The 17,104-nt window shown below is 38.7% G+C and overlaps 1 long non-coding RNA gene across 1 annotated transcript in view; it reads left to right on the top strand.

Moving 5' to 3' along the window:
- LOC309803873 overlaps positions 1-16,597 on the top strand; it is a 237,602-nt gene extending 221,005 nt beyond the window's left edge. Inside the window, exon 3 of the long non-coding RNA XR_014294011.1 lies at positions 16,523-16,597. This is a non-coding gene — a long non-coding RNA (uncharacterized lncRNA). The remainder of the gene's footprint in view (positions 1-16,522) is intronic.
- Positions 16,598-17,104: the final 507 nt, after the last annotated feature.

Consider the following 17,104-nt stretch of genomic DNA (forward strand, 5'->3'; position numbering starts at 1 on the left):
TGCATCGGCAGGCGGACTCTCAACCACTGCGCCACCAGGGAAGCCCCAAATATTTATTAAATACCTACAGTATGCCAACCTTATATTATCTTGTTCATGAAAGTTTTATCATCGCATCTTGAAAACATGAAATACACCATACTGCCAAATATGAACATTTACTATTGCAGAAAGTATTTCATGACTGTGACACAGCCATTAATGAACCAACTAGATGCATCAGTAATTCTTTGTAAACAAGTGAAAGTAAGAAATTGAGCTGACATTTTTTAGGAGTTAGGAATTTGATAATTTACCATTATCGTCAGAGAGGACAGGAAAGTTAACATCAGGGATAGCATTTTACACAATGAATCTTGTTGTTGACCATTGTGATTTTAGAGAGTACCAATATTTGAATGATTCTCCTCTGGACACTTTCAATCATTCAGAGACACTTGCTCTCCATCATAGTCTTTCGCAAATCAAAGATGAATGCTTTTCTATGTCTGTGAGTCTGTTTCTGGATTAGTATATAGATTCATTTGTATTATTTTTAAAATTCCTCATGTAGGTGATATCATATAATATTTGTCTTTCTCTGCCTGATTTACTTCACTTAGTATGCTAATCTCTAGGTCCATCCATGTTGCTGCAAATGGCAATATTTCACTCTTTTTATGGCTGAGTAATATTCCAGTGTGTGTGTGTGTGTGTGTGTGTGTGTGTGTGTGTGTGTGTGTACACACACCACATCTTCTTCTTCATCTATTCATCTGTCAATGGACATTTAGATTGTTTCCATGTCTTGGCTATTGTAAATAGTGCTGCTATGAACGTTAGGGTGTATGCATCTTTTTGAAGTACAGTTTTCAGCTTTTCTGGATATATGCCCAGGAGTGGGATTGCTGTATCATATGATAGCTCTATTTTTAGTTTTTTAAGGAAACTCTATACTGTTTTCCATAGTGGCTGCACCAATTTACATTCCCACCAACAGTGTAGGAGGGTTCAGTTACCAAAGGGGAAAGGAAGGAGGGGAGAGATAAATTAGGAGTATGGGATTAACAGATACAAACTACTATACATAAAATAGATAAGCAACAAGGATTTACTGTATAACACAGGGAACTATATTCAACATCTTGTAATAATCTATAAGGCAAAATAATCTGAAAAAAATATATAACTGAATCGCTTTGCTGTACACCTGAAATTAACAAAATATTGTAAATCAACTATATTTCAATTTAAAAAATATGAACACTTTGACCATGTGGAACATCTACAAAGACCACAAACCAGGCTGAAAGAGAAATTTTAAACTGCTACAAAGAGAGAGAGGCAACTTAGGTGAAACATTTTAATGGAATGGTATGCATGAAAGGTGTTAACCTCCAAGACCACAGCAGTACTTTTAACCAAAGCACATTTGCCACAGTGTGCTTCCATCAATTTCTTTAAAGTTTGTTTAAAGGAAAATTGTATCATGATCAGAAATGTTGTGGAAAGTAAAAGAGGAACTAATCAATAATCCTTGCTGAATTGATCATTGAGAAACAGTTCTGCTTTTTACCTTTATCCTTCATTCAAGTGACATCTTCGTGTGCTCAGTAGGTTTTTATCTCCTGTCGTTCTTCCTAATGATAAAAGTTGAATAATTACTGTGTGCCAGGAACTGCTAGAAGTACTTTATGTGTATTCATTCATTTAACTTGACTTATGAGGTATGTACCATGATTAGTCACAATGTGTAGCTGAGGAAACTTGGACAGAGTGTTAAAGTGACTTCCTGAAAGTCACAACGTTGGGACTTGGTAGAGCCAAGATTTAACCAACATAGTACTCTGGCCTGGAGCTCTAGTTCTTTACCATTGCACTAAATAGTCTCTAAGAATTGTGAGACCGCGTCTCCTCATTTACCTCTAACACACCAATATAACAGGTGCCACTCTGCACACCATGTCACCATATCAATCACACTTTCATTTTCCCCCAAACGTCTATAGTCCACTTACAGCTCCAGACTCATTGCACACCGCTATCTATTTTCCTGTCTTAGTTCTGCTGATTTCACTCAGTCCCTCTCACACATGGCAGTCTCTTCTGCCTGCCCTCAGGAAACATGTTGTTTCCTCATTCTTGGATCACCCATGTCCCCTTCTTTTTCTGGCTCATACGTACATCCTCTTCTGGAACTGACGTAAAGCTCCTTTCCTACGGCTACCCTTCCCTGACTCTCTTCTTTGCAGCATGTTGCACAGGTATGATTAATTACTAAATTATTTATTTACCTATTATCCCATATTAGATGCCTGTCTCCCCCATTAGGTCCTGAAGTCCATGAGGACAAGGCCATGTCTTCCTGTATTCCAGTGACTTGAATAGCACCCTGCACAGAGCAAGTGATCGGTTAGTATTTTGGGGCTTATGAGCTAAATGGCGCCCCCTTCCAAGTAGTGCAAATTCATATGTTGAAGTCTTATACCCCAGTAACTCAGAATTGACTGTTTTGAAAATAATGCCTTTAAAGAGGTAACTAAGGTAGAATGAGGTCATATGAGTATGATCCTATAGAATTGATGTCCTCGTGAGAAGAGGAGATTAGGACACACACAAAAAAAAACACAGATGGAGGGGCAAATATTTGAGCACACAGCAAGAAGGCAGTCATCTGTAAGCCAAGGAGAGAGGCCTCTGAAGAAAATAAATCTGTTGATATCTTGATTTCGGACTTCTAGCCTGCAGAAGTATTGGAAAATAAATTTCTTTTGTTTAAGCCAACCAATCTGTGGTATTTTGTTTTGGCAGCCCCAGGAACTAATACATTGGGTAACTGACACTCTCTGTGTCAAACTGGTCTTCTTCAACTCTGATTTCCATTGTTTTCCATGTGTCAAGCTAAGGCTTCCTCTTTACTATATCCTACCTACCAGGCTCTGTCTTCTTTTCCTCTCTTCTTCACTCAAAGTAATTGATAGACTAGAATATATATGCAAATGCTTTTCATTGTCTTTACTAGTGTAATTTATTACTTCCCACAGCCTGATTAAAATGATGTAAGCTTCCGTGCCAAGGTGCCCACTTTTTAACCTCTAAGTCTGTGCCTATCTCAAACAGTCATGTAATTCTTTCGAATACTTGGCCTGAAAGCTGTTGATGAGCAAATGAGAGAACTTCTTCCAGCTGCCATGGGGTCTATAAATTCAAGAGAGCTCATTATTTTTTTTTCTGATGCATAATGTCACTCTAGAAAATTATCATTTAATCAGCAATAATGACTCTCATATTTCTGCAGCACTGCTTGTTAATCTCTCTACCTAGTATAAAGAGAGAGAGAGTCTTTAGCAATGCAAATACAATTTCAGCTTAGAAACAGAGCTATGGAGAAGAATGTGATCTTACCCCATTCTTCTATTTATACGTATAAACTTTGATATCCACAGAAGCAAACAATGATCAAACTTTATCTGATGTACTAAGTAAGATTTTCCCTGAAGGGTGGTCGAAATAGGGAGTGATTCATCTGAATTTGATAATCATAAAATACTCAAATGCTTGCATCCCTTGGTCTATTTCAAGTGTTACACATTTATCAAAAGCCTGTGGCTTCACATATTGAAAGCCCTTACCCCTCCATCCCCATTGTGTGCCACGACCTCTTGCTCACCATGCTCTATCACTCTTAGTCTTCTTCTAGCCCTTGAACATCAAGCCCCTTCCAACCTCAGTGCCTTTGTACATGCTGTTACTTCTGTGTGTGACAGCTTTTCCATGTTTTTTTTCCTGATAATTTCAGCTTTTAGGGCTTGTTTCGCTGCCACCTTCTGGAGGAATCCCTCCCTGAATTCTGCAGGACACAGTGGGTTCCATGATAGTTCCCAAAATATGCATGGTATTTCTCTTGAGTACTGCTCACAATGACATTAAATACTAATGCTCACAACCAATAACCTATTAGCTCTTCCCTTAATATTTGGAAGGGCAAAAACATAGGCCATTTCTTTTAGACTATCAATCACATACATGTATCCAGGATGGCTTATTAGTCACACCCAGTCCTCCTGTATGGAACCTTCACTCCATCTGTGTTCCCTGGAGTACCTTGTCTCCACATCCCAACACCACCATCCACAGGGTTCCTTTCGACCTTTGGTTCAGATAGCTGGCCATTTGGTTGCATCAGATTTTCTTCAGAATTTGGGGTAGGTGGTAGAGGGGGGAGGACTAGAGGATTGGGAAGGAATCCCCCAATCTCCCTAGAAGAGGGAGATGCAGAAAAGCATTTGCTTCCAGCCCAGACAGGAAGGAACATCAGAAGGAATGTCTGAAAGAGAAAGGAATCTTTTCTTAGTAATATCGGCCTCTTCTTATAGTGTAACTCCATAAAAAATAATTCGAGTGTCCTTGCTAATGTTTCTTCAGATCTCTCCTCACCAGAGTGACTTTGTAAAATACAGTTATGGGCCCAAATTTTAAAATGCTTCAGTGGCTCCCCTTGCCCTTGAGGATAACGTAGAGTCATGTCCACACGTTCAGCGTGGAGGAAACAAGTTCCTCTGGGATGTGGTTTCAGTCCATCTCTCTGGCATCCACTACTGCTGCGCTCTTTTTGCCCACATACTTTGTGCCCATGTAGCATTGACATTCTCAGAACTTTCCAGAAGGAGCTGACCCCCCCACCCCAGTCTTATCTGTCTTATCCCCTCCTCTCCACCTGGCCAGCTCTTTTTGACACTTCAGAACCGCATTTAGACACTTTTCCTGTGTGAGATCTTCACAGATCCTTATCTCATAAAGAGTAAGGAAATTTTATAGAAAATTTAAATATATGTACGTATTGTTATAAAAATTTAACATTTTCTTAGAAGAATTATTTGTCTACCTACCTGCCTACCTGCTTCCCTCCCCACCTATCTAAAAAATTATAGAGTACTTACAATTTCTTAGTTACTAGCTCAAACACATTATATATAATTTAATCCTTTTAACAACCCTTTTGACAGATGGGAAACTAAGGCCCCCAAACTTAAGCAACATATCCAAATTCCCACCATTTCACAGGGCAAAATGGGAATTTAAACTGAAGTAATCTGTTTCCACAGCCCATGCTATTTACCACCACCCAATTTATCAACGCAGTGCTGTATGTTGTATAAACAGCTATTAACTGTTTATGCATGCATCGTACCACATAACAGTAATTTATTATTTGATTGTGTTCCTTAAATGACCGCAAGACCAAAGAGTATTTCTGCTTAAATTTTTGTAGTGTTGGCACTGTCCTTACCATAGAGTAATATTTGCTGAACTTATCTTTGGTGCAGGTAATACAAAGCTTAGAGGCTGGCTTCCTTGCCTAATCAAGTCGCTTGACTTTTGTCTTATCTTCCAGCTAAGGATTGAAATGTTAATCTTCTCAGTATAATCAAATTTAATTATTGCAGTTATGTTTCTATGCCCAGAGGTGAAGATTGTGTGTTCTCAGTAAGTCAAAGTAATAAATGAACATACTACAGTTACAAGGTAGGTCATTTGATGGTTCTAGAAAGAGAAAATGCCCCCATCTTATCATTCCAGATTCCAGGATCTCCACACTAAATGGGTGGGGAATCCACAGGGGAAAGAGCCAGCAGAGAAACTTAATGTGATCAGGAAAGTAATTCAGGGAGTTTATTGGATATGCAATAGACCCTGCTGCTTGTACATTAAGAGTCTCTCAAATTAACTAATAAGATACTTCAGATATTCTCAAAATTGGTGAAATTTGATGATGTTAAATTTAGTGAGATGTTTAGGAATTAGTGTCCCTAAGTCTTGGGGATGGATTGGATGTTGGTGAATGAGACAAATGGCCAGGTTTCTGGCTTTATCTGGTTGGAAGGAGGTGCCAATAATCAAGAAGGGACACACCAGAGGAAGAACAAATCATATGCTTTCCCCCAAACGAGGAGGGGGCCAAAATTATGGAAGAAAAATGTAATGGTTCTCCTGATTTTTTTTAACATCTTTATTGGAGTATAATTGCTTTACAATGGTGTGTTAGTTTCTGCTTTATAACAAAGTGAATCAGCTATACATATACATATATCCCCATATCTCCTCCCTCTTGCGTCTCCCTCCCACCCTCTCTATCCCACCCCTCTAAGTGGTCACAAAGCACCGAGCTGATCTCCCTGTGCTATGCGGCTGCTTCCCACTAGCTATCTATTTTACGTTTGGTAGTGTATATATGTCCATGCCACTCTCTCACTTTGTCCCAGCTTACCCTTTCCCTTCCCTGTGTCCTCAAGTCCATTCTCTAGTAGGTCGGTGTCTTTATTCCCGTCCTGCCCCTAGGTTCTTCAGGACCTTTATTTTATTTTATTTTTAGATTCCATATATATGTGTTAGCATACGGTATTTGTTTTTCTCTTTCTGACTTGCTTCACTCTGTATGACAGACTCTAGGTCCATCCACCTCACTACAAATAACTCAATTTTGTTTCTTTTTATGGCTGAATGATATTCCATTGTATATATGTGTCACATTTTCTTTATCCATTCATTTGTCGATGGACACTTAGGTTGCTTCCATGTCTTGGCTATTGTGAACAGTACTGCTATGAACATTGGTGACAATCAAGGTTTTAGATATACTTCACATATAGTGACATGCAAGGATACTAGTTGTACAGCTCTATATAACACACATGCCTATCAAGAAATAGAACATTACTGTCATCCCAGAAAATTCTTTAATATCCCTTTTTTTTAAACAACCATAATTTTATTTCCAACAAAAGTATCCATCAAAAATTAATAATCATGACATTTCAGGTAAGCAAAACTGAACAAGTTTATTGCTAGTAGATCTACCTGTTCTCTGGGTGAAGTGAGAGACATTAGAAGGTATAAATGCATATATAGAATAAAGAAGACTGGTTAAATTAAATACATAGGTAAACATTACATGGGCCTATATATAGCCACAGTCTTGTGATTTTTGAGTTTTCAACTCATTTTATTTCTTACAAGATTTAAAAGACAAATGCATGTAGTAATAATTACAAATATATGTAAATGGGAAACAAGCTATAAATACATAATTAGGCACAATTACAACATAGCCGTTCACATTAGATTGTTATGAATTTAAGATGCTAATGGATAACCACTAAGAAAACAACTAAAAATCATCCAGGAAAAAGAGGAAAAAATAAAGTCATACAAATACAATTAAAAATAATAAAAGAAGGCATTGGTGGAGTATCCCTCTTTTGACAACACCTGCATCTAAAAAGCATTTTATAAGAAAAGTATTCATATCAGCTTTAATCATAGTAGCTAAAAACTCCTATTCTGATTTCAACAACCAGGTGTTTGTTTTGCTTATTCTAGAACTTCACATAAATCAGGTTCTATGGTATGCACTCTTTTATGACTGACTTCTTTCACTCAGCAGGTTTTTGAGATTCATCCACATTGTTGTGCTTATAAAAATGCTTTCTTTTTGATTCTTTAGTATTATTCCATTGTATGAATATGGTACAATTTATTTATTCATTTTCTTATTGATAGAAACTTGGGTGTTTACAGTTTTAACAGTTATAATTAAAGCTGTTACCCTTTTTTTTTTTTGGCTGCGCCACAGGGGATCTTAGTTTTCCAACCAGGGATTGAACCTTGGCCATGGCAGTAGAAGAACCAAGTCCTAACCACTGGACCACCAGGGAATTCCCCTAAAGCTGCTTTTCTTGTAAAATATTTTTTAGGGGCTCATGCTGTCAGTCCTCTTGGATAAATACTTAGGAATTCTATTGTTTTTCACAGTATAGATATATGTTTACTTTTTAAAAAGACTGCTGAAGAGTTTTTAAAGAGGTCATATCATCTTACCAACTCCTACCAATAGTGCATGAGATTTGTGGTATCTTGTCCACAATTAGTGATAAGAGTCTTGTAAATTTAAGGTAGGCCAGGCTAAGCCCTGATGTTTGTTGGTTAGGTGTATTAAATGCATTTTCAACTTGCAACATTTTCAACCTACAATGGGTTTTTGGGGAAGTAACCCCATTGTAAGTCAAGGAAGATCTGGACATTTCAGCTTTGATAATTGTAATCCAAAAGAGTAGTGGTTTCTCTGGAAAGAACACGAAATCTGACACTACATTACGTTTTGAAACTGCCTTTCCATTTTATAAAGGCAACACAATTGAAAAATTCTAGATCTATAAAGAAAATACAGGTTCTGGATTTTCAATTAAATATTTTACAGCATGATTGTATGCACACTGTCATTGGCCATACACTGAAGAGAGAGAGAACAGTAGAGAAACACATGGGGATGGTGTTGAGAAAGAAAGGCACTCCCAATTCTAATCACCTCACTATTCATTGAGGCCAGTGCCTAATTTTAAATTATACTTCCTTTCTGGAAGAATTATAAGATTCCTTTAAGCATTCCAAAACAAGGAACTGAACTTCATAGTGGAAAGTAGGCCCAAGAACCTGTCTTCTCTGCTGGCTGAAATTTTAGTATTTTTCCTTTAAAATAATGTTGAAGGAAGGTGAACCTTTAAACCTACAGGTTTGCAGCTTAACACTGTAATTTATTTCTCTTGGCAACAGTTGCAATGTTCCTAGATTTATACAGAGAAGAAAAAATACAATTCCTCTCTCTGAAATGGACAAAACTCTAGAAAGAAAAAATAAATTGAGGATTTTTACCTTCACCATTAAGAGGAAAATAGACTTTAGGAATGTAACATTCTATCTTCCAATCCTCTGAGGGTTTTGGAAGGTAATTACAGAAGAACATTTATATATTCACAATATTTAAAATTAAGTGTAAGGCTCAGATAGCCCAAATACTACTGAATTTAATGAATCTTATCAACTAATAGTAACGGATGGATGGATGGAAAGGTTTAGAATTTAATGAAGTGTGAGAGAGATGAGAGCAAAGTACTTATTGACTAACAGGAACTTGTGAGTTGGGAAGGGGGACTGTTAAAATTTAATCAGCTTCATCTCTTTTGGGCTTGGTGCAAAAGCCAAAACAGGAGAATTCTAAATTTCTCGCTTCTTCAGCAAATCATTAATTAATTTGTGGCTTTGTAATTTGTTAAAAATGAGGCTCATATTCTATTTTATATGAAATGTGGGGCTGCTTATTAGTATGCAGGAAATACGCTGACAGTAATAGGAGATAAAGGCTCCTAAATCTGAACAAACATCAGCATAATGTTTATTGAGCTTATATAACTGAAATACGTGATGGCCTAAAATAATTGGTTGGCACTGAAAGTTTTCTTTGTGGTCTCTGAGACTTTTGCTTCTTAAATTTAGTTGTTGGCATCTGATTATTGCTCCAAAGGTTTTGGCTCCCTAAGGTTTAAGATGAGGAGAGAATGCCAGAGAGCTGATCAGCTTCTCGGATTTCACAGAAAAATAGCCAAGGATAAACTTAGAGCAGTGATATTCCTGACTCCCCGGTTCTCTTCCCCTGTTAACACAGAACTGTCTTCTCATTGATATTCAAATGTATTAAGCATTTTTTATAATTACAATTTTAAGGGTTTTTTTAATTATAAAAGAAAATATACTTATTGTACAAACTTGGAAAATACATCTAAGCAAAGAGAACAACTTAACTATCTTGATCTCTTTCTTCTATTTTACCAACAGCCTCCGTTTATCCCACTTGCTCTTCCCCCCACACACATACAAGAGGTTGAAAGGAAGAATGGAAGTACAAGGAATTTCACTTTTTCATTTACTTTTATAAACTGAATACTTCCCTATGTCATCAAGATTTTGTTGAAGTGTCATCATCAATGGCTATTTAATATTTTACTGTAATTTACAAAACTATTTCTCTACTGTTGAATACAGTTAAATACTTCACAAGGCATATCAATCATGATTTTCTTCCTGGACTCCTGTGACTCTTCCAAATGTTGGCGTTACTCCACCTCTTCTTCTTTTTCACATTTCTCTTTCATTAATTTTATCCATTTCCATTTTTTCCTCAAGCCCTTTCTATATGCTACTGACTCCCTATATGCTCAGACCTCTCTCCTGAGTCTGAAGCCCTATATCCCTTTGTCTCTTGTATATCTTTGCCTAGGTTTCCACAAGTAACACAAAGTCAAAAAAGTTTTCAAATTTGATCCCTGTGCAATGCTCTCAATGTAACACTTTTCACCTGGTTAGCCAAATCAGAACTTTGGAAATTGTCAAATATTCCTCTCTCTCTCCTTGAGTTTGCACCTGTGATGAATAATCTGCCTTGGACCAGGTGCCTGCCTTGGGTTAAATGGTACTCAATAAGGCTATAGCAGCAGTGCACAGGGCAGTTTTGCACAGAAGTGATTGTGAGCAGGGCACAGATCCTGATCGGCATGTCTAATTCAGTTCTTTAAAATATTTGTTTGGATTAAAGACAGTTAAGAATTGCCTTTTGGGGGCTTCCCTGGTGGAGCAGTGGTTGAGAGTCCGCCTGCCGATGCAGGGGACAAGGGTTTGTGCCCCGGTCCGGGAGGATCCCACATGCCGCGGAGCAGCTAGGCCCGTGAGCCATGGCTGCTGAGTCTGTGCGTCCGGAGCCTGTGCTCCGCAATGCGAGAGGCCACAACAGCGAGAGGCCCGCGTACCGAAAAAAAAAAAAAAAAAAAAAAAGAATTGCCTTTTTGTACTTGAATTCAAGCTATCATCCTAAATAAGGACCATCTGGGGAGAGTAGTGAATTTCAGGCTTTTGCCAAAGTAAGCACAGGCAGGGTTTATAAAGGTCGAAACTTAAAACATTAGTAAAAAAAAAAAAAAAAAAAAAAAATGCTATTAGCCACAGGGAAAAACAAAGAAAACATTTCCAGACTAGTTCTTCCATCTTACCAATAATTAGCCGCACAAGCCCCATCTACTAACTCTGGATGGTTTCCAGTATCCCCATTCAAGTTCAAGGTCTTTGAAAGCCAGCCTCCTTTGTTACTAGCCACAATGCCTAGTATTCTTCCCAGATGCTCCTTGGTTTTGCTGATTGACAAAACTTGTCACAGTGTACATTTTCAGATAGAATATTTTCCTTCCTTAGATATGATTCTAAAGTGTCATGGCCACTGTTGTCCTCAGTGATAGAGACATGACAAAAGAAGGGAATAAAAAATATTTCTTTGTATAAAGTTAAGAACAACTGTGGTAATGATGGATATATGAAATATTATACATATCATGTATAATGTATTATTTGTATCACTATGCATATGTAGTTCACAAAAATTTCTTGAATACAGTATTGACAAAGAAGACTCAGAGAGATATATTGTATTCTCTGTTCTGGGGAAGTGTAGATGCAAGTGAAGACACATGTGGTTCATATGAGAAAGTGATGTAAAAATAGTGGAGAGGGGTTGATTGTCATAGTGAAGAGTTTGGGCTTTCTTTTGTAGATAATAGGTAGCTAGCTCCTAGGAAGTTTTAGTGGTTGGAGGTGTCATGATGAAAGCTTTCTGAAAGATGAATCTGGAGTAGAATGCAGGATGGCTAAGTGTCAGGAGATGTATCAGTGCCAGTCAGACCTTCCTGACCTTTCCTCTAATTGCAGTGCCTGTTTTGGGGACCAGTTTGTGCAGGGCAAATAACGGAGTGTTGTTACCAAATCAAACTTGGGTCCATTCTCCCTTGTGCAGTAAAGCCAATCTACTGACACCAGGTTGTGGTGAAGGAAAACGCAGCATTTAATGTAAAGGCACCAGTAAAAGGAGGATGGCTGGCTTGTGCTCAATAACCATGAACTCCCCGAAGTGTTTCAACAGAGCATTAAAAAAATTTTTTTTATTTTACATTGGAGTATAGCTGGTTTACAATATTGTGCTAGTTTCAGGTGTACAGCAAAGTGATTCAGTTATACATATACATATATCTATTCTTTTTCAGATTCTTTTCCCATTTAGGTTATTACAGAATATTGACTCGAGTTCCTGTGCTATACAGTAGGTCCTTGTTGATTATCTATTTTATATATAGTAGTGTGTGTATGTTAATCCCAAACTCCTAATTTATTACCCACCTGCCAACCTTTCCCCTTTGGTAACCATAAGCTTGTTTTCTAAGTCTGTGAGTCTGTTTCTGTTTTGTAAATAAGTTCATTAATATCATGTTTTTTAGATTCCACATATAAGTGATATCATATAATATTTGTCTTTCTCTGTCTGATTTACTTCACTTAGTATGATAATCTCTAGGCCCATTCATGTTGCTGCAAATGGCATTATTTCATTCTTTTTTATGGCTGAGTAATGTCCATTGTATATATGTACCACATCTTCTTTAGACATTCATCTGTTGATAGACATTTAGGTTGCTTTCACGTCTTGGCTATTGTAAATAGTCAGCAAAGCACTTTTTTTTTTTTTTTTTTGCGGTACACGGGCCTCTCATTGTTGTGGCCTCTCCCATTGCGGAGCACAGGCTCCGGACGCACAGGCTCAGCGGCCATGGCTCACAGGCCCAGCCGCTCCACGGCATGTGGGATCTTCCCGGACTGGGGCACGAACCCGTGTCCCCTGCATCGGCAGGCGGACTCTCAACAACTGTGCCACCAGGGAAGCCCCAGCAAAGCACTTTTAAAGGCCAGGTGAGGGAGGAGGGTTGCAGGGTATGTGATCAGCTTGTGCACAATTCTCTGGTTCATTCATAGTGAGGTAACAGGGCAGTTAACGTAATCAATCCTTAGGCGCCAGTAGGTCTGGGGGCTCATGATCATCAAATAGTTAATTTCTTCCATTTGATGGAGGGTTTTATCATCTGTAAAACAAGTCAGGAAATGTGCATCAGATACTATTATCTAGGTACTTCAGAGGAGCTACAGCAGAAGGTATGGGGGAGGAATCTGTCCCTGGAAGGCCCCAGAGGGTCCTGCTTGATTATATTGTCTGGGGTACTTACCCTATAACTCTTGCATTGCCCAGGGGCTGCTCAGCTGCAGTTACTGACAGACCTGGCTGGCTCTTAAAACTAGACATACGTGTGCAACCCAGAATTTGGGGAAGTCCAAAGCACCCCATGAAGCAGCCTTTGACTAATGTGGGACAGAAGCCCACCAACAAATGCTTTTTCTTTTCTTCTCTCAGGCAAAGGGTGCATAGAGGCATGTCATAAGATTTCTCAGCTGTCTGACGGGATCAAGAAGTCAGTGGTCTCCCAGAGTAAAGGCAAATCTCATAACGTAGGCTTGTGTTGGCTCTCTTGGTCCCTGTCTCTCATGCTTCTCCCTTAAATAAACTACTCATGCATCAGCTTCCATTGCAGAGTAGGCTCTGGAAAAGCCTGTGCTAAGGAGGGAGGGCATATAATTGCCTTTCCCCAGAGTGGCCTTCTCAATCTAAATCAGAATACCCTTTAAAACATCACACTTTTTTCTGGAGTCATTACTGTATTACAAAAATGTATTTGTGTGACTATATATGTACAGTTCTCCCATTTGACTATAAAATCCTGGAAGCAAAGATCATACCTTTTTTATTCATTATCATATCCCTAGAACTCAATAAAAATTATTGAGTAAATGAAGCAATGAATACAGTGTTCAAACTTTCCTCTAAACCCGAAACTTCTACGGACTGTCAAAAGCCACATACTCTATTTCACTTTTGTCGGGGTTGAGGGTTAGTGAGAAAGATCTCTTTTTTTCTTTTCAGTATTCTCTGATTGTCTCATTATGGGGTGATTGAAAAATACGTTTGACATTAATTAGGATAAAACAGAATTTTCTTAATCCTCTCACCAGGTTTACAATTTTCTAATCTAATTGCTTCATCCCAATTTTGTACATTTCAAGTAAAATACTCCATCCCCAGTTCAAGATTCCCATAACTGCAGATGATTTGTCCTGTGTCCCAAATTAAGCCAAGGGGTGATTCTCTGACCTCCCTTGTAACTGTTTCCAGAGGCTTCTTTGAAGATTAGCTGAGGCCAGCATAATTTTAAAAAATGGAAACGCACCACTGCGCTTTTTACATTGATATAAGCAGCCCCAGAAAAAGAGAAATCATCAGCCACGTTTGACAGTTGAGGCAAATGAAACTCAGAGAGATTAAGGGTACCGCTCAAGTTGACACAGCTGGTAAGTGGTCTCATTCCACACCAGGTGCTGTTAACTATTACATTTAAGAGCTGAATCTGCTGAATTCCGGTTTCTTCTGAGCAAACAGTGGGGTTTTTCTTGCCCTGTGCTATCACCATTAATCCTTCAGGGCAGCTAAGAAGTACCTTACTCAAGGCCTTAGACCTTGCATTCGTTCTTTTTCTTACTGTTCAGTTAGTTAACTGAACAGGCACCCTAAGGAATGGAAATGGAACGGCTTCAGACTTCACAGTAGCAGGGCTAGCCGAGAAACTACCCCCAAGACCTCAGAGCAAGCCCAGGGTAATGCTTTTTCATATTAATTTTCTCTCTCTCTCTCTCCTTTCTCTCCCTTTCCTCTCTCCTCTCTTCTCTTCACACCCTTTCTCTCTCTATCTGGCTGCTTGTGTGGTTCCTTTAATTTGGGTGGAAGTGAGGGTAACAAATAAGAACAACACCACTTAACTTTCTTTTTGCTGAAATGCATGTTCTTTTAAAATTGACCTCAGAGGATTTATAGGAGTTTTTACTATTGGGCACGGCAACAATTTAAACTGTAGCTTCTCAGCATTGAATCTAAATCTGTGGAAATAAATCATGGTGGAAAGCTCATTATTTCTTAATTACAGTACGTATTAGTATCTAGCTTTCAGAATTCCCCAGTGGGTTAGGGAACATTTTGGTTTAGAGGAAACTTTCCACTTAACCATTCTGCCAGAGCGACATCAATGAAGTATCATTGTCATTAGTTTAAAATGAAAATGGGACAAAAAGAAAAACGTGCAGGGATGAGGAGACATGCTTTGAATACTTTGGAGATGAGCCAGAGGAGAGACATCAATTTTTTTTTTTTTTTTTTCCGGTACGCGGGCCTCTCACTGCTGTGGCCTCTCCCGCCGCGGAGCACAGGCTCCGGTTGCGCAGGCCCAGCGGCCATGGCTCACGGGCCCAGCCGCCCCGAGGCATGTGGGATCCCCCCGGACCGGGGCATGAACCCGCGCCCCCTGCATCGGCAGGCGGACTCCCAACCACTGCGCCACCAGGGAAGCCCCCATCAATTGTTTTTTAAACAATTCTCTTCTCACATATCTGGAGTAAGTCCTAAGGAACACTGATAAACTAGTGTTGATTTTATTTCAGGTAACGCTGTGGGTAGGCGAATTTGTTTTGCATCCAAAGAAAAATTAGGGTAAAGTTACCTCTGATTTGAGTTGGACTCAAAAAGTTATAATTAGATCTGAAATTTTATATATTTGAATAACATTCAGTATATTATCTAACACCATTTGACACATCTCTTGCTATATAGAAACTTAAAATACTACAGGCTGAGATTAGGGAATAATTTAAATGAAGACTCCCTTTAGCAGCTACTTAAGTCCCTGTGTGTGTGAGCTGTAGGCTGGATCAAGTCCTCCACCATTTTTCTAGTCATGGGGAATGTGGTCTCATCACAGCCTTTCCTTCAGTTCATTGCCCAAAGCTGTGTTACTGCAAGTCCTTGTCTCTTCAATTCAGGTCACCATGCCAACCTTTCACTCACTTTGCAAATGTTTAGGGAGCACCTGCCGCCTGCCAGGCACTATGCTAAATGCTGGGAATAGAGTAGTGGACAAGGCAGAAATGGTCCCTTTTCTGATAAAACTGTCAGTTTAGAGGGGATAAGAGGAGTGAGTAAACAAATTAGAGGTGAAAGAAATGTTACCAAAAAGTTGGGAGTAAAAGAAAGTAGATATAACAGGGAGAACCAGCAAACAGGACCTACAGGACTCTAGGGAAATGCATGATCTACTTTTCAAAACCCTAGGAAAATGAAGCATTTATGAAATAATAACAATGCTAATGATAGGAGTAACAACAGTTAGTATTTGTTTAGTGTTTACTCTCTGCAGGACTTTAAAATGACTCTATAAACCTTAAATGCATACTTTAAATGAAAGAAAGCAATCTAAAAATGCTACATACTGTATGACTCCACCTATGTGACATTCTGAAAAGGTAAAACTATGGAGACAGTAGATCAGTGGTTGCCAGGGGTTGGGAGCAGGGGATGAAGAGGTGTAGTACAGATTTTTAGGGAGTGAAACAATTCTGAATGATACTGTCATGGTGGGGGCATGTCATTCATTTGTCCAAATTCATAGAATAGATAACAAAGAGTGAACCCTAGTATAAACTATGGACTTCAGTAAGTAATCATGTATCAACATTGCTTCATCTATTGTAACAAATACAATAGATTTGTAACAAATACATCTTGTACCACAGAATATAAGATGTTAATAAGGGAAATTGGGGGGCAGTGAGGTGGTATATTGAACATTTCTGCTTAGTTTTTTTGTAAACCTACAACTATTGGAAAAAAGGATTTTGATTAAAACAAAACAACCAAAAAAGTCTCTACGAGGAAGGCACTAACATTAGCATGGTTTTTCAGGTGAGGAAACAAAGAATCAGAGACTGGCCTGCTCTTCCACAACCAGTGAGGAGCTGAGCTAGGACTGGAATCCATGTCTAAATCCCTGTTCAGGTAAGACCAGAAACACCTCACTGTTTCCTCACTCCCATTTCTAACCTGCACTCAACTCTTCTCTCTTCCCTTAGCTGTTAATAGCCTCATTATTCCTCTGGGCACATGGAATTAGAACCTCAGAAGAACGTTTGTCTCCTTTTTTTCTCTCTTACAACCCTACAGCTGCAATCATTCATCTAATGGATCCTTCTTCCACTGTGTTTCTTGGCCGCATAGTTCCTTTCCCCTTTTCTAGCCATCTATCACTGCTTCGGTCTACATAGTCATTAATTCTTCTCTATTTCTATTGCCTCTTAGTGATTTCACTTGCTTCTGAGCTCATGGATTCTCTTTCCTCTCCCTTCATTTCCCCATACTAAGTCCAGACTGATTGTTCTAACAGTTATTCAGCATGATATCAGGTTCTTGACACCCAATAAGTAGTAAATACTTCTTTGAGGATGATGATGTTGATGATGATAATATTGAAAGTGATGATGTAACCAA

The sequence above is a fragment of the Mesoplodon mirus genome, assembly GCF_964341445.2.
Source record: "Mesoplodon mirus genome assembly, chromosome: 5".
Lineage (NCBI taxonomy): Eukaryota > Metazoa > Chordata > Mammalia > Artiodactyla > Ziphiidae > Mesoplodon > Mesoplodon mirus.